This window comes from Ranitomeya variabilis, chromosome 3 (assembly GCF_051348905.1).
Source record: "Ranitomeya variabilis isolate aRanVar5 chromosome 3, aRanVar5.hap1, whole genome shotgun sequence".
Classification (NCBI taxonomy): domain Eukaryota; kingdom Metazoa; phylum Chordata; class Amphibia; order Anura; family Dendrobatidae; genus Ranitomeya; species Ranitomeya variabilis.
The window spans coordinates 348,153,037-348,171,757 of record NC_135234.1 but is presented as its reverse complement, the minus strand read 5'-3'; positions in this window follow the sequence as shown (position 1 = coordinate 348,171,757).

Below are 18,721 nucleotides of genomic sequence, written 5' to 3'. Positions count from 1 at the left end.
GCGTTTTTGATGTCTCTAACATGTTCTTGGATCCGAATTTTAAATGGCCTGGTAGTCATGCCAATGTAAATCAGTCCACAGCGGCAACTGATATGGTAAACAATTGCCTCTGTGTTACACGTGATGTGGTGTATGATTTTATAGATCTTATCTCCTTTTGAATTTGAAAATTCCTTTGTCCTTATAATGTTCCGGCATGCAGAGCAGTTTCCACAAGGGAAACATCCCCAAGGTGGTCCTTTACTGCTTCCAGAAAAGGGGTTGGTCTTAGGGGGTATATAGTGGCTCCTACAGAGTGTATCGCCCAAAGTTTGCGATTTCCGCCATGTAATGGAAGGATAGGGTGTCAGATGTTTATGTAGGTCTCTGTCCGTTAATAGGACAGGCCAATGTTTTCTGAAGATTTGGTTAATCTCAGCCCAGTTAGAATTAAATTTTGTAATAAATCTTGGGCCTGTTTCTGCAGTTGAGGTCTTTTTACGGGGGGGGTTTGGAGAGAAGATCAGCTCTACTCTGTTGTGAAGCACGGAGATAACCTTTCGTTATATCCTTGATTGGATACCCTCTGTTTCTGAATCTCCGCTCTAGATCTTTAGCCTGTTTATGGGAATGTTCTCCCTCCACCGTCATTCCCATTTGATTACTGGGCATCCAAATTAGACACCTGGCCTGAATTGGCAGAATATGCATTGCAGGAGCTTGCTTGCCCAGCAGCTAGTGCTATCAGAAAGAGTATTCAGTGCTGCTGGTTCAATATTAACCGAAAAAAGGACTCGTTTGGCTAGCCAAAATGTTGATGATCTAACCTTCATTAAAATGAACCACTCCTGGATTTCAAATTATTTTGCCCCACCTTTCCCGGCTGACACCTAGCTTTCCTATAAAAAGGTCTTGCTTGTGGACTGGTCTTACTGAGTGATCCAATCTCTTAATTTGCAGCAGCTGTTTGTCCAGCATACGACATGTTTACACCTCCCTAAATGGGAAAACTCCCCCCAAGGGGCCGTGGTCTCGCCACTTGGCGCAAGCACTCGTTAGAATGCCGTTTGTCTGAAGAGGTGGGTGTGCCCGCTTTTGGTCGACGGCACTGCCACTGGGTCCCTCATAGTACAATAATGTGTCTCTGGTGGTGGTGGCGCGGAACCAACGTCAGACACACCGTTGTAACATGAGGGGCCCTGGGCCTGTACCGCCGGCCACAAGAGAGTTCCCCCCCCAAGCTCAAACTGGGCTCTACCACGTGCAAAATTATCTTTCACAGCTCCAACAATGTTTAGTCTATGCGCTGACATCCTTCAATGCCCGGCACTGACAATACCAATTTGTTGACATGTATGATGCTAGTTTAAATAGTAAGTACTTAGTGCCAAATTACTATGTCTGAAACTCAGCAGAGGAGCCCACCCCTGTACCGAAGTATGCCACACTTTTGTTTTTTTGTTTTGTTGTTTTGCGAGACATTAACATCTATTTATTCTTTGGGAGTACTAACTGTGTCAGACACTCCTTCCAATCGTCCTCCGCTGACCACACCAATGCTGCCTGTGTACCCATGTAACCTATTTAAAACTGCATAGAGCCTATTTTATTATTTTAGGCCTAGTAAGTCTGTCTGCGGGCCCTCCTTGCAATCATCCTCCGCTGACCACACCAATGCTGCCTGTGTACCTATGTAACCTATTTAAAACTGCATAGAGCCTATTTTATTATTTTAGGCCTAGTAAGTCTGTCTGCGGTCCCTCCTTGCAATCGTCCTCCGCTGACCACACCAATGCTGCCTGTGTACCCCTGCGAGATAACTCTAAGTGCCTTGAGCCTATTTTATTATTTTAGGCCTAGTAAGTCTGTCTGCGGTCCCTCCTTGCAATCGTCCTCCGCTGACCACACCAATGTTGCCTGTGTACCTATGTAACCTATTTAAAACTGCATAGAGCCTATTTTATTATTTTAGGCCTAGTAAGTCTGTCTGCGGTCCCTCCTTGCAATCGTCCTCCGCTGACCACACCAATGTTGCCTGTGTACCTATGTAACCTATTTAAAACTGCATAGAGCCTATTTTATTATTTTAGGCCTAGTAAGTCTGTCTGCGGTCCCTCCTTGCAATCGTCCTCCGCTGACCACACCAATGCTGCCCGTGTACCCCTGGACCCTATTTTAAAGTGCATAGAGCCTATTTTTTAATTTTATTTAATATTAATAAAGCCATGATGGACTACGCTGTACCACGCTACGAGCTACCCAGTTGACACTTCTTTTGTGAGAAAAGCCAACCCTCCACCAGCATGTAAAAGACCGCATTGTCCATGCACTCTGGCAATCTGTGAGTACAAAGGTGCACCTGACAACAGACGCATGGACCTGTAGGCATGGCCACGGAAGGTTACGTGTCCATTACGGTGCAATGGGTTAATGTGGTGGATGCATGGTCCACAGGGGACAGCCTACTAAGTCTGTCTGCAGTCCCTAATTCAAATTGTCCTCAATTCAGGTTTTCGGGCTTTTTTAAAAAATAGGAAACTGCATTTTGGCTACTAGTTTGGTTGGGGCCTACTAGTGATGTCTGCCGCTCCTGGGTGTTCTCCTCCTCCTGGGTGTTCTCCTCCTCCTGGGTGTTCTCCTCCTCCTTGTTGTTCTCCTCCTGGTTTCCTTGTCTGAGCTTCAACCTTCTGGCTCTCATAAAGTATTTTTAAATGTAACACTGCAGTTGCCCTGCTACCTGGGTTGGGGCCTAGTAACGGTGTCTGCCGCTCCTTGGTGTTCTCCTCCTCCTTGGTGTTCTCCTCCAGGTTTCCTTGTCTGAGCTTCAACCTTCAGGCTCTCATAAAGTATTTTTAAATGTAACACTGCAGTTGCCCTGCTACCTGGGTTGGGGCCTAGTAACGGTGTCTGCCACTCCTTGGTGTTCTCCTCCTCCTTGGTGTTCTCCTCCAGGTTTCCTTGTCTGAGCTTCAACCTTCAGGCTCTCATAAAGTATTTTTAAATGTAACACTGCAGTTGCCCTGCTACCTGGGTTGGGGCCTAGTAACGGTGTCTGCCGCTCCTTGGTGTTCTCCTCCAGGTTTCCTTGTCTGAGCTTCAACCTTCAGGCTCTCATTAAGTATTTTTAAATGTAACACTGCAGTTGCCCATCTACCTGGGTTGGGGCCTAGTAACGGTGTCTGCCGCTCCTTGGTGTTCTCCTCCTCCTTGGTGTTCTACTCCTGGTTTCCTTGTCTGAGCTTCAACCTTCAGGCTCTCATAAAGTATTTTTAAATGTAACACTGCAGTTGCCCTGCTACCTGGGTTGGGGCCTAGTAATGGTGTCTGCCACTCCTTGGTGTTCTCCTCCTCCTTGGTGTTCTCCTCCAGGTTTCCTTGTCTGAGCTTCAACCTTCAGGCTCTCATAAAGTATTTTTAAACGTAACACTGCAGTTGCCCTGCTACCTGGGTTGGGGCCTAGTAACGGTGTCTGCCGCTCCTTGGTGTTCTCCTCCAGGTTTCCTTGTCTGAGCTTCAACCTTCAGGCTCTCATTAAGTATTTTTAAATGTAACACTGCAGTTGCCCTGCTACCTGGGTTGGGGCCTAGTAACGGTGTCTGCCGCTTTCTGGTGTTGTCCTCCACTGAAAAAGCTGAGCTTCAACCTTCAGGCTCTCATTGAGTATTTTTTAATGTCACACTGCAGTTGCCTTACTACTTTGGTTGGGGCCTAGTAATGGTGTCTGCCGCTCCTTGGTGTTCTCCTCCTTGTTTCCTTGTCTGAGCTTCAACCTTCAGGCTCTCATAAAGTATTTTTAAATGTAACACTGCAGTTGCCCTGCTACCTGGGTTGGAGCCTAGTAATGGTGTCTGCCGCTCCCTGGTGTTGTCCTCCACTGAAAAAGCTGAGCTTCAACCTTCAGGCTCTCATTGAGTATTTTTTAATGTCACATTGCAGTTGCCCTACTACTTTGGTTGGGGCCTAGTAACGGTGTCTGCCGCTCCTTGGTGTTCTCCTCCTCCTTGGTGTTCTCCTCCGGGTTTCCTTGTCTGAGCTTCAACCTTCAGGCTGTCATAAAGTATTTTTAAATGTAACACTGCAGTTGCCCTGCTACTTGTGTTGGGGCCTAGTAACGGTGTCTGCCGCTCCTTGGTGTTCTCCTCCTCCTTGGTGTTCTCCTCCTGGTTTCCTTGTCTGAGCTTCAACCTTCAGGCTCTCATAAAGTATTTTTAAATGTAACACTGCAGTTGCCCTGCTACCTGGGTTGGGGCCTAGTAACGGTGTCTGCCGCTCCTTGGTGTTCTCCTCCAGGTTTCCTTGTTTGAGCTTCAACCTCCAGGCTCTCATAAAGTATTTTTAAATGTAACACTGCAGTTGCCCTGCTACCTGGGTTGGGGCCTAGTAACGGTGTCTGCCGCTCCTTGGTGTTCTCCTCCTCCTTGGTGTTCTCCTCCTGGTTTCCTTGTCTGAGCTTCAACCTCCAGGCTCTCATAAAGTATTTTTAAATGTAGCACTGCAGTTGCCCTGCTACCTGGGTTGGGGCCTAGTAACGGTGTCTGCCGCTCCTTGGTGTTCTCCTCCTCCTTGGTGTTCTCCTCCAGGTTTCCTTGTCTGAGCTTCAACCTTCAGGCTCTCATAAAGCATTTTTAAATGTAACACTGCAGTTGCCCTGCTACCTGGGTTGGGGCCTAGTAACGGTGTCTGCCGCTCCTTGGTGTTCTCCTCCAGGTTTCCTTGTCTGAGCTTCAACCTTCAGGCTCTCATTAAGTATTTTTAAATGTAACACTGCAGTTGCCCTGCTACCTGGGTTGGGGCCTAGTAATGGTGTCTGCCGCTTTCTGGTGTTGTCCTCCACTGAAAAAGCTGAGCTTCAACCTTCAGGCTCTCATTGAGTATTTTTTAATGTCACACTGCAGTTGCCCTACTACTTTGGTTGGGGCCTAGTAATGGTGTCTGCCGCTCCTTGGTGTTCTCCTCCTTGTTTCCTTGTCTGAGCTTCAACCTTCAGGCTCTCATAAAGTATTTTTAAATGTAACACTGCAGTTGCCCTGCTACCTGGGTTGGGGCCTAGTAATGGTGTCTGCTGCTCCCTGGTGTTGTCCTCCACTGAAAAAGCTGAGCTTCAACCTTCAGGCTCTCATTGAGTATTTTTTAATGTCACACTGCAGTTGCCCTACTACTTTGGTTGGGGCCTAGTAACGGTGTCTGCCACTCCTTGGTGTTCTCCTCCTCCTTGGTGTTCTCCTCCAGGTTTCCTTGTCTGAGCTTCAACCTTCAGGCTCTCATTAAGTATTTTTAAATGTAACACTGCAGTTGCCCTGCTACCTGGGTCGGGGCCTAGTAACGGTGTCTGCCGCTCCTTGGTGTTCTCCTCCTCCTTGGTGTTCTCCTCCTGGTTTCCTTGTCTGAGCTTCAACCTTCAGGCTCTCATTAAGTATTTTTAAATGTAACACTGCAGTTACCCTGCTACCTGGGTTGGGGCCTAGTAACGGTGTCTGCCGCTCCTTGGTGTTCTCCTCCTCCTTGGTGTTCTCCTCCAGGTTTCCTTGTCTGAGCTTCAACCTTCAGGCTCTCATAAAGTATTTTTAAATGTAACACTGCAGTTGCCCTACTACTTTGGTTGGGGCCTAGAAACGGTGTGTGCCGCTCCCTGGTGTTGTCCTCCACTATATAAAGCTGAGCTTCAGTCTTTAGGCTTTCGGCCTATAGTATCAGATATTAAACTGCATTTGGCCTTCAACTTTGGTTGGGCCCTACTAACGGTGTGTGCCACTCCCTGATGTTGTCCTCCACTGTATAAAGCTGAGCTTCAGTCTTTAGGCTTTCGGCCTATAGTATCAGATATTAAACTGCATTTGGCCTTCCACTTTGGTTGGGCCCTACTAACGGTGTGTGCCGCTCCCTGGTGTTGTCCTCCACTGTATAAAGCTGAGCTTCAGTCTTTAGGCTTTCGGCCTATAGTAGCAGATATTAAACTGTATTTGGCCTACTAGTTCGGTTGGGCCCTTAAAACGGTGTCTGCTGCTCCTGGGTTTGCTCCTCCACTGAACAAAGCAATGCCGCCTGTTTAGTCCTGTTACCAATTTTGAACTGCATTTAGCCTACTTTATTCTTTGGCCCTATATCTGTGTTTCCTCCTCATCCTGCCCATTGCCCAGCCACTGCTAGATGAGTCTGCTGGTACATTGACCCAGACCACTACATTCCCCTTGCATGCTACACAGCCAGAATGTGTCACTGCTGAAAGTCAGGTTCCCCTTCCCGCATACTATACCACCTTACACGGGGACAAAGAGGAAGGTGCAGATGAAAGTGCTGGTTCCTTCATCAGGTGGGGGGGAATACTCGTTGGCGACGTCACTGGCAAAGGGCCCCTCATAGTATGCAAAAGTGTCGCTGCCGGTGGGAGGCGCCCCCACCGTGCAAACACACCGCCGTACTTTGAGGGGCCCTGTGCCAGTGCCAATGCCAAAGAGTGGGCCCCCCCTGCTTGCTCAGGATCACAGCACTTGCAAAGTTGAAATACTTACCTCTCCCTGCGCCACTGCCGTGACGTGGTCCAGATTTCCTGGGCCCACAAAATACTTGAACCAGCCCTACCCCAAAAAACTTTAGCCAAATGACCCCCAATTTCCAATGCCTAACTATTATTATAAGGGAAATTAAGATTGACAAGCTTCATTAACAATATGTTTTTGGCATTAAAATGGCCACTCTAGGTGTTTTCCTGGCCCTCACTCACTGCCGACTATGCTGGCCCATTGACTTGCATTGGGTTTCGTGTTTCGGCCGATCCCGACTTTACGAGATAATCGGCCGATTTCACTCGACCCGACTTTTGAGATAGTCGAGTTCCGCGAAACCCGACTTGACCCTAAAAAAGTCAAAGTCGCTCAACCCTAGTGTTGTTTTTTGGCTCGTTTTTTTTTTTTTTCTTAGGGTGTTCACTGAAGGGGTTAACTAGTGGGACAGTTTTATAGGTTTTATTGTTGTTTTTAAAAAAATTTAGATAAAGAAATGTATTTATGGGAATAATATTTTTTTTTCTTTATTTAGGAATTTTTTTTTATTATTTTTTTTTTTACACATGTGGAATTTTTTTTTTTTACTTTTTTACTTTGTCCCAGGGGGGGACATCACAGATCGCTGATCTGACAGTTTGCACAGCACTCTGTCAGATCGGCGATCTGACTTACAGTGCTGCAGGCTTACCAGAGCCTGGTCTGCACCCGGAAGTAATCCCTGCAGGACCCGGATGCAGCCCTGCGGCCATTTTGGATCCGGGGCCTGCAGGGATAGGAGGTAAGAGACCCTCAGAGCAACGCGATCACATCGCGTTGCTCCGGGGGTCTCAGGGAAGCACGCAGGGAGCCCCCTCCCTGCGCGATGCTTCCCTATACCGCCGGAACACTGCGATCATGTTTGATCGCAGTGTACCGGGGTTAATGTGCTGGGGGCGGTCCGTGACCGCTCCTGGCACATAGTGCCGGATGTCAGCTGCGATAGTCAGCTGACACCCGGCCGCGATCGGCCACGATCCCCCCGTGAGCACTGCCGATCGCGCTGGACATACTATCCCGTCACTGGGAATTAAGTCCCGGGTCACCTTGACGGGATAGTACGTCCAATGGGATTAAGGGGTTAAGGTAAATTTGTAGCATTTGTTAGAGATCAATCCAAAAATACAGTAAGAAATTGTAGAAAATTTCAGGATACAAGTCAGATAATGGGCAGAAACAGTCTCTTTCCTTTTGTATACTGTATACATCACAGCCTTTTCTGAACAGTCACCTGAAATGACAGGTACATGATAAGGAGCAAAATTAGAACCCAAACTATTGTCTATATAAACTAACTAAACACATGTCCTTTTTACATGGAAACAGCCAGCTGGCCTTTTTATCACATTTCAATGTAAATTTCACACTTCTTTTTACTTTGTCTAATTATAACCCTAGTCAGAGAATAATTATCTTGTTTTTTTAAGTAAATGCAGCAACAGTCCTACATGTATATTCTTCAATAGCTATCGGACGAAGGAAAGTTATATTGATTTTGTATCTTTTTCTTTATAAAAAAAAGAAAGAGAAAAAAAAATCATAAAAGGAAAGAACAGCAAGAGAGGACATGCGGGAGAGCTTAAGCAGAATAATAGTTCTCATAGCTTGGTCATTGTGAAGATAGTACAAGCCTTTGTGTTAAAGACGCAGTAAATTGCTTGTGCTTTCTATACATGGTAACACTGAGTTTGACAATTGATAAAATTGTCATCATTCATTTTCTGTGTTACTATTTTTCCTAAGATTCTAAAATTAATTACTTACTTCCAAAACCAATGTAAATAAATGTAATCAATTGTCAAATTGTTTTTATTATTTTATTTTTCGATTTTAGGTATATAATGGGTGTAAGCATTGCTGAAATATATAATTGTAACCTGTTTTTATTGCCTATGAGCAATATGCTTAAAAAAGAAAATGTCATTGGTTGAAAAGTTGCTGCTATATTGTTTTAATGAATTAGAAAAATAAGATCTATTTTTGCACCTATGCTAGTGCTGCAGTCATGTTTTTGCATTGATAAATAGCAAGTAGATTCATTTTCAGTGCATCTACCAGTGGGTTGATTTTTTTTCTTGCTACAGAGGTATTTCAAGATAAGAATGAATTTCTGCAGTCTGATTGCATCTTGCAGATTCCTAACAGTGTGCAATATGCATGCTGTCAGGATTTCATTCTATTTGCCTGTTGTCATGTGATCTCTCATAAATGCTATGCATTCTTGTGGTTGCATGTAGACTAATTACTGTTCATGCTTCTGAGAAAAGTAGGAAGATAAATTAGATGGTACATAACGGCAAGCGTGCAAAACAGAAATGAAAAACCGAAGATGGTTGATTGAGTAGTAAAACAGAGCATATGCCTAACAGCATTTATATTGCACACTGTTAGGATTCAACAAGATAAAGTCATATAGAGTAACTGAAAAATATACTGCTCAAAAAAATAAAGGGAACACGAAAATACCATATCCTAGATATCTCTGAATTAAATATTCCAGTTGCAAATTTTTATTCATTGCATAGTGGAATGTGTTCAGAACAGTAGCATAGCTATGGGGGGGGGGGCAGAGGGGGTGGAATCCCAGGGCCCCGTGCTCTGAGGGGGTCACCCAGAGCCACGCTACTGTAACTGCATCGGCACGTGCACCGTGCCGATATAGTTACATTCTGCGTCAGAGCAGGGAGAATCGATCTCCCTGCTCTGCCGTTGTGGGGCCCCTGAGCAGGCGGGGAGCCCGGTGCCAGCCCGGTGCCCCCCGCCCATCATCTCAAGGTCAGCTGTATCGGCATCTAGCCAATGCGATGATGTCACTACCCGACGCCCGCTGTCATGAGATGAGCGGGAGCACGAAGCACTGCGGGAACAAGGAGGAAGAGAGGTGAGTATTTATTTATTGTTTTTTTTATGGGGGCTGCATATACTACAGGGTCTGCCTATAGGGGTACTGTTTTATACTACAGGGTCTGCCTATGGGGTGCTGCCTTATAAAACAGAGTCTGCCTATAGGGGTGCTGTCTTTTACTACAGGGTCTGAATATGGGGGTACTGCCTTATACTACAGGGTCTGGTCTGAATAAGGGGGTGCTGCCTTATACTACAGGGTCTGCCTATAGTGGTACTGTCTTATACTACAGGTTCTGACTATAGGGGTACTGTCTTATACTACAGGGTCTGCCTATGGGATGCTGCCTTATACTACAGGGTCTGCCTATGGGGTGCTGCTTTATACTACAGGGTCTGCCTATGGGGGTACTGTCTTATACTACAGGGTCTGCCTATAGGGGTGCTGCCTTATACTATATTGAGGACTATCTGTCACATTATACTATATGGATGTTATCTATGGGGCCATGATACAGTGATGGGATTACAGTGAAGGGGCCATCATACAGTGTTGGAATTATCAAACAGTTTGGAGGCTACTAAGGGGTCAGTATACTGTGTGGTTGGTACTATACAGTGAGGGGGCATTATACTGTGTATAGGGAAGCTGTACAGGGTTGAGACTCGGGACATTATTAAAAGTAAAGTGGGCACTTATTGTTATAAGGGAACTCAGGTTACTGTGACTGTCAAAGGGGAACACAGAGGGCATTATTACTTTTTAGGGGCAAAATATTTGCACTGCTTTCTGGGGCACTTACTATATTTGAGAGGGTTGCTTTAGAATTTAGAAGGCACAGAGATCCACACAGCAGGTGCAGTAATAGGGACACATACGGCAGCAGCTGCTCAGTATTGGGGTATCAGCAGGATAAGGAGTTTGTGCAGGTTGGGAATAGATGGCGATGGCTGGAATATGAGAAGTAAAATGTGTCTTTGTTGTATTCTCTGCAGCCAAGTCCTGGCTGCAAGAAGTTGTCATTTTGGTCTGGGCCAGATGGGAAATACTGGAAAAATGAATGATTCCAACAGAAAAAACGCAAGCGGTAAGTCATTATCTATAACTGTGCTGTGATCTCTTATATGTTCTGTAGGACTGTTATCTACCACTGACCATATGGCGGTAATATCTATATCAAAACCCTAGCGACACCTCTGGTACAGAACAATAAAACATAACAATTATCAATGTAAATCAAAATGAATATCCCATGGAGGTCTGGATTTGGAATGATACTCAAAATCAAAATGGAAAATCAAATTACAGGCTTATCAAACTTCAGTGGAAATGCCTCATGACAAGGAAAGATGCTCAGTTTTATGTGTGGCCTCCATGTGCCTGTATGATCTCTCTACTGTACAATGCATGGGCATGCTCCTGATGAGGCGGCGGATGGTCTCCTGAGTGATCTCCTCCCAGACCTGGACTAAAGCATCTGCCAACTCCTGGACAGTCTGTGGTGCAACGTGACGTTGGCGGATGGAGCGAGACATGATGTTCCAGATGTGCTCAATCGTAGGGTTGAGCGAAATGGATCGGACATTTTCAAAAATCGCCGACTTTCGGCAAAGTCGGGTTTCGTGAAACCCGACCCGATCCCAGCATGGGATCGGCCATGCCGTCGGCGATCTTCGCGCCAAAGTCGCATTTCATATACCGCTTTCAGCGCCATTTCTCAGCCAATGAAGGTGGACGCAGAGTGTGGGCAGTGTGATGACATAGATCTCGGTCCCCACCATCTTAGAGAAGGGCATGACAGTGAGTGGCTTGCTTTCTGTGGCGTCAGAGGGGCTATAAAGGGGCGTGCACGCCGACCCCCATCTTACTTCTGCCTATCTGAGCATAGGGAGAGGTTGCTGCAGCTTTGTCAGAAGCAGGGATATTGTTAGGGAGGAAATATTAACCCCCAAACCGCTTGTGCTGTAGCGATTTCCACTGTCCAACACCACGTTTTCTTTGCAGGGACAGTGGAGGCTAGATTTCTGTGCATCAGCTCTGTAGCTTATAAGGCTGCCTGATAGCTGCATTGCTGTTTGTACGCCGCTGTGCAAAGCAACTGCTTTTTTGAAAGCAAAAGTCCTGTTGCTCCTTTCTGCACCGTTCTATTGTTTATTTGTCCACACTTTTGTGTGCAACAGTTCCTTTTTATTGCTGGCTGCCATACTTTTCCTGAGATAATTGTTGGGAGATTGTTATTGTAGTACAGTCCCTTTTTTTTTTAAATATATCTTCCAGCCATTTTCTGCCACTAAAACTGTGTAATGTAATACAGTGGGCCTGATTTCTCCAGCAGTCTCCCACACATAAAAAGGGAGATTTATATTGCCACTAAGTGCATCTGCGTCAGTCCTGTTTGTGGTATATCTGCCAGCCACTTTCTGCCACTGAAACTGTGTAGTGTAATACAGTGGGCCTGTTTTTTCCAGCAGACTCCCACACATAAAAAGGGAGATTTATATTGCCACTAAGTGCATCTGCAGCAGTCCTGTTTGTGGTATATCTGCCAGCCACTTTCTGCCACTGAAGCTGTGTAGTGTAATACAGTGGGCCTGATTTTTCCAGCAGTCTTCCACACATAAAAAGGGAGATTTATATTGCCACTAAGTGCATCTGTGTCATTCCTGTTTGTGGTATATCTGCCAGCCACTTTCTGCAACTGCAACTGTGTAGTGTAAAACAGAGGGCCTGATTTTTCCAGCAGTCTCCCACACATAAAAAGGGAGATTTATATTGCCACTAAGTGCATCTGCGTCAGTCCTGTTTGTGGTATATCTTCCAGCCACTTTCTGCCACTGAAACTGTGTAGTGTAATACAGTGGGCCTGATTTTTCCAGCAGTCACCCACACATAAAAAGGGAGATTTATATTGCCACTAAGTGCATCTGTGTCAGTCCTGTTTGTGGTATATCTGCCAGCCACTTTCTGCCACTGAAACTGTGTAGTGTAATACAGTGCCCCTGATTTTTCCAGCAGTCTCCCACACATAAAAAGAGAGATTTATATTGCCACTAAGTGCATCTGCGTCAGTCCTGTTTGTGGTATATCTGCCAGCCACTTTCTGCCACTGAAGCTGTGTAGTGTAATACAGTGGGCCTGATTTTTCCAGCAGTCTTCCACACATAAAAAGGGAGATTTATATTGCCACTAAGTGCATCTGCGGCAGTTCTAATTTTTTATATCTCTTCCAGCCACTTTCTACCACTGAAACTGTGTAGTGTAATACAGTGGGCCTGATTTTTCCAGCAGTCTCCCACACATAAAAAGGGAGATTTATATTGCCACTAAGTGCATCTGTGTCAGTCCTGTTTGTGGTATATCTGCCAGCCACTTTCTGCCACTGAAACTGTGTAGTGTAATACAGTGGGCCTGATTTTTCCAGCAGTCTCCCACACATATAAAGGGAGATTTATATTGCCACTAAGTGCATCTGCGTCAGTCCTGTTTGTGGTATATCTTCCAGCCACTTTCTGCCACTGAAACTGTGTAGTGTAATACAGTGGGCCTGATTTTTCCAGCAGTCACCCACACATAAAAAGGGAGATTTATATTGCCACTAAGTGCATCTGTGTCAGTCCTGTTTGTGGTATATCTGCCAGCCACTTTCTGCCACTGAAACTGTGTAGTGTAATACAGTGGGCCTGATTTTTCCAGCAGTCTCCCACACATAAAAAGGGAGATTTATATTGCCACTAAGTGCATCTGCGTCAGTCCTGTTTGTGGTATATCTTCCAGCCACTTTCTGCCACTGAAACTGTGTAGTGTAATACAGTGGGCCTGATTTTTCCAGCAGTCACCCACACATAAAAAGGGAGATTTATATTGCCACTAAGTGCATCTGTGTCAGTCCTGTTTGTGGTATATCTGCCAGCCACTTTCTGCCACTGAAACTGTGTAGTGTAATACAGTGGGCCTGATTTTTCCAGCAGTCTCCCACACATAAAAAGGGAGATTTATATTGCCACTAAGTGCATCTGTGTCAGTCCTGTTTGTGGTATATCTGCCAGCCACTTTCTGCCACTGAAACTGTGTAGTGTAATACAGTGGGCCTGATTTTTCCAGCAGTCTCCCACACATAAAAAGGGAGATTTATATTGCCACTAAGTGCATCTGTGTCAGTCCTGTTTGTGGTATATCTGCCAGCCACTTTCTGCTACTGAAACTGTGTAGTGTAATACAGTGGGCCTGATTTTTCCAGCAGTCTCCCACACATAAAAAGGGAGATTATTATTGCCACTAAGTGCATCTGCGTCAAGCCTGTTTGTGGTATATCTGCCAGCCACTTTCTGCCACTGAAACTGTATAGTGTAATACAGTGGGCCTGATTTTTCCAGCAGTCTCCCACACATAGAAAGGGAGATTTATATTGCCACTAAGTGCATCTGCGGCAGTTCTCATTTTTTATATATCTTCCAGCCACTTTCTGCCACTGAAACTGTGTAGTGTAATACAGTGGGCCTGATTTTTCCAGCAGTCTCCCACACATAAAAAGGGAGATTTATATTGCCACTAAGTGCATCTGCGTCAGTCCTGTTTGTGGTATATCTTCCAGCTACTTTCTGCCACTGAAACTGTTTAGTGTAATACAGTGGGCCTGATTTTTCCAGCAGTTTCCTACACATAAAAAGGGAGATTTATATTGCCACTAAGTGCATCTGTGTCAGTCCTGTTTGTGGTATATCTGCCAGCCACTTTCTGCCACTGAAACTGTGTAGTGTAATACAGTGGGCCTGATTTTTCCAGCAGTCTCCCACACATAAAAAGGGAGATTTATATTGCCACTAAGTGCATCTGCGTCAGTCCTGTTTGTGGTATATCTGCCAGCCAATTTCTGCTACTGAAGCTGTGTAGTGTAATACAGTGGGCCTGATTTTTCCAGCAGTCTCCCACACATAAAAAGGGAGATTTATATTGCCACTAAGTGCATCTGTGTCAGTCCTGTTTGTGGTATATCTGCCAGCCACTTTCTGCCACTGAAACTGTGTAGTGTAATACAGTGGGCCTGATTTTTCCAGCAGTCTCCCACACATAAAAAGGGAGATTTATATTGCCACTAAGTGCATCTGTGTCAGTCCTGTTTGTGGTATATCTGCCAGCCACTTTCTGCCACTGAAACTGTGTAGTGTAATACAGTGGGCCTGATTTTTCCAGCAGTCTCCCACACATAAACAGGGAGATTTATATTGCCACTAAGTGCATCTGCGTCAGTCCTGTTTGTGGTATATCTGCCAGCCACTTTCTGCCACTGAAACTGTATAGTGTAATACAGTGGGCCTGATTTTTCCAGCAGTCTCCCACACATAGAAAGGGAGATTTATATTGCCACTAAGTGCATCTGCGGCAGTTCTCATTTTTTATATATCTTCCAGCCACTTTCTGCCACTGAAACTGTGTAGTGTAATACAGTGGGCCTGATTTTTCCAGCAGTCTCCCACACATAAAAAGGGAGATTTATATTGCCACTAAGTGCATCTGCGTCAGTCCTGTTTGTGGTATATCTTCCAGCTACTTTCTGCCACTGAAACTGTTTAGTGTAATACAGTGGGCCTGATTTTTCCAGCAGTTTCCCACACATAAAAAGGGAGATTTATATTGCCACTAAGTGCATCTGTGTCAGTCCTGTTTGTGGTATATCTGCCAGCCACTTTCTGCCACTGAAACTGTGTAGTGTAATACAGTGGGCCTGATTTTTCCAGCAGTCTCCCACACATAAAAAGGGAGATTTATATTGCCACTAAGTGCATCTGCGTCAGTCCTGTTTGTGGTATATCTGCCAGCCAATTTCTGCTACTGAAGCTGTGTAGTGTAATACAGTGGGCCTGATTTTTCCAGCAGTCTCCCACACATAAAAAGGGAGATTTATATTGCCACTAAGTGCATCTGTGTCAGTCCTGTTTGTGGTATATCTGCCAGCCACTTTCTGCCACTGAAGCTGTGTAGTGTAATACAGTGGGCCTGAATTTTCCAGCAGTCTCCCACACATAAAAAGGGAGATTTATATTGCCACTAAGTGCATCTGCGTCAGTCCTGTTCGTGGTATATCTGCCAGCCACTTTCTGCCACTGAAACTGTGTAGTGTAATACATTGGGCCTGTTTTTTCCAGCAGTGTCCCACACATAAAAAGGGAGATTTATATTGCCACTAAGTGTATCTGCGGCAGTTGTCATTTTTTACATATCTTCCAGCCACTTTTTGCCACTGAAACTGTGTAGTGTAATACAGTGGGCCTGATTTTCCAGCAGTCTCCCACACATAAAAAGGGAGATTTATATTGCCACTAAGTGCATCTGCGTCAGTCCTGCTGTGGGATATCTGCCAGCCACTTTCTGCCAATGAAGCTGTGTAGTGTAATACAGTGGGCCTGTTTTTTCCAGCAGTCTCCCACACATAAAAAGGGAGATTTATATTGCCACTAAGTGCATCTGCGGCAGTTCTCATTTTTTATATATCTTCCAGCCACTTTCTGCCACTGAAACTGTGTAGTGTAATACAGTGGGCCTGATTTTTCCAGCAGTCTCCCACACATAAAAAGGAAGATTTATATTACCACTAAGTGCATCTACGTCAGTCCTGTTTTTGGTATGCCTGCCAGCCACTTTCTGCCACTGAAACTGTGTAGTGTAATACAGTGGGCCTCATTTTTTTTGCAGCAGTCTCCCACACAAAAAAGGGAGATTTAAATTCTCAACAAGTTTATATACAACTTCTACCTTGTTTTACAGTACAATATAACGGTTGTTATTTTGGTTACATTTTCCCAAAAATGAGGAAGTCTGGTGGAAGAGGCCGTGGGCGGTCATTGCCAGCTGGTAATGATGGTAGTGGTGGTGGTGGTGGAGCATCTGGTGGTAGTGGGAAAAGCAAAATAGCACCTAAGGCTCGAGTTGTTGAGACAGCGTCATCGTCTGGCTACACAAGGCCTTGAAGGCCCCCTTATCTTGGAGTAGGAAAACTGCTTTTAAAGCCAGAGCAGCAGGAAAAAGTTTTGGCTTTCCTTGCTGACTCAGCCTCTAGCTCTTTCGCCTCCTCTTCCGAAAGTTCCAAATTTAAAAGCAGTGAGTCGTCAGTGGGTGGGTCAGGAGCAGGTCGCTTCCTTGTGTCCTTCACCCAAACCAAAAGTGAAGGACACACTACAGTTTACTCCATGGAGCTCTTTACACATACCGTGCCTGGGTTAGAAAGGGAAATCGTTAACAGCCCATTACAAGATGAATCGGACATGGAGTGCACAGATGCACAGCCAGAGCTAGATTACTATTCTGTTCCATTGACTCAGATCACTACATTGCCCTCGCAGTGTACTGAACCAGAATCTGACCCTGATGAGACTATGGTGCCCCATACCGAACGCTATAGCACCTTACACGGTGACACAGAGGAAGGTGCACAGGACATTGAAGAGGAGGTGATAGATGACCCAGTTGTTGACCCAGATTGGCAGCCATTGGGGGAACAGGGTGCCGCTGGCAGTAGCTCAGAAGCGGAGGAGGATGATCCGCTGCAGGCATCAACATCGCAACAGATTTTATCTGGCAGGCCCATATCAGGCCAAAAACACGTGTCAAAAACAAAACCAGTTTTAGGACAGCGTGGCCATCCGGTGAAAGTAGCACAGCGTGCAATGCCTGAAAAGGTATTTGATAGTAGGAAGAGTGCAGTGTGGCAATTTTTTAACCAAGATCCGAATGATCAGTGCAAAGTTATCTGTAAGTAAATGCTCAAAGACCTTTAGCAGAGGGCAGAATGTCAAAAATTTAAATACAACGTGCATGCGTAGACATTTAACCAGCATGCACTTGCAAGCCTGGACTAACTACCAAACGTCCCGTTATGTTGGTGCACCCGCTCAGAATGAAGGTAGTCAGCAACGCTACATTGCTTCCCTCACTGTAAGCCCACCGTTTAGGACACCACCTGCAGCAATTGCAGAGTTATCGTCGCAAGGCCAAAGCAGTCAGGGAATCACAAGGTTTTTGGCAGGAAACACTGTTTGTAGGTCAACATCAAGAATACCATCACCAACCCTCTCTCAATCCGCCATGTCCACCCCCACTACCACCTCTGCTTGTTCCACCATATGCAGCTCTCCAGTCCAGCTCACCCTACAAAAGACTCTCGTTAGGAAAAGGAAGTACTCATCCTCACATCCGCGTACACAGGGTTTGAACGCCCACATTGCTAGACTAATCTCGTTAGAGATGATGCCCTACCGGTTGGTTGAAAGCGAAGCTTTCAAAGCCCTGATGGCCTACGCAGTACCATGCTATTACCTACACAGTCGACACTTCTTTGCGAGAAAAGCCATTCCAGCACTCCACCAACCAGCATGTCAAAGACCGCATTGTCCATGCACTCAGGCAATCAGTCAGTAGAAAGATGCACCTCACAACAGATGCATGGACCAGTAGGCATGGCCAGGGATGTTACGTGTCCATCACAGCGCACTGGGTTAATGTGGTGGATGCATGGTCCACAGGGGACAGCCAAAGTGGGACAGTTCTGCCTAGCCCAAGGTCTAGGAAACAGTTGGAAGTAGGCGTTCGACACCCCTCCTCCTCCTCCTCCAGAAGCGAAAGCTTGTCCACAGAGCGCAGTCGCCCTACCACTCCATCCGCAGCTGCCAGTGTTGCACACGAGGTGTCCCATTATGGAACAGCTAGTGGTAAGCGTCAGCAGGCTGTGTTGGAAATGAAGTGTTTGGGCGACAACAGACACATCGCGGAAGTTCTGGCAGAGTTCTTGCAGCAAGAAACTCATTCATGGCTGGGCAGTCTACATCTTGAGGCAGGCAAGGTAGTCAGTGATAACAGAAGTAATTTTATGGCTGCCATAGCCCTTTCACAACTGAAACACATACCTTGCCTGGCTCACACCTTGAACCTGGTGGTGCAGTGCTTCCTGAAAAGTTATCCGGGGTTACCAGCCCTGCTCCTGAAGGTGCGAAGACTTTGCTCGCACATCCGCCGGTCGCCCGTACATTCCAGCCGTATGCAGAACCATCAGCGATCGTTGAACCTTCCCCAGCACTGCCTAATAATCGACGTTGCAACAAGGTGGAACTCCACACTGCACATGCTTCAGAGGCTGTGCAAACAGAGGCATGCTGTAATGTATTTGTGGGAGGATACACATACATGGGCAGGCAGTTGGATGGCAGACATGGAGTTGTCAGGTGTGCAGTGGTTGAAGCTACAAGACCTCTGTCAAGTCCTTCAGTGTTTTGAGGAGTGCACACGGCTGGTAAGTGCAGACAACGCCATCCTAAGCATGAGCATCCCACTAATGCGTCTGCTGATGCAAAATTTGAGCAGGCGTCTG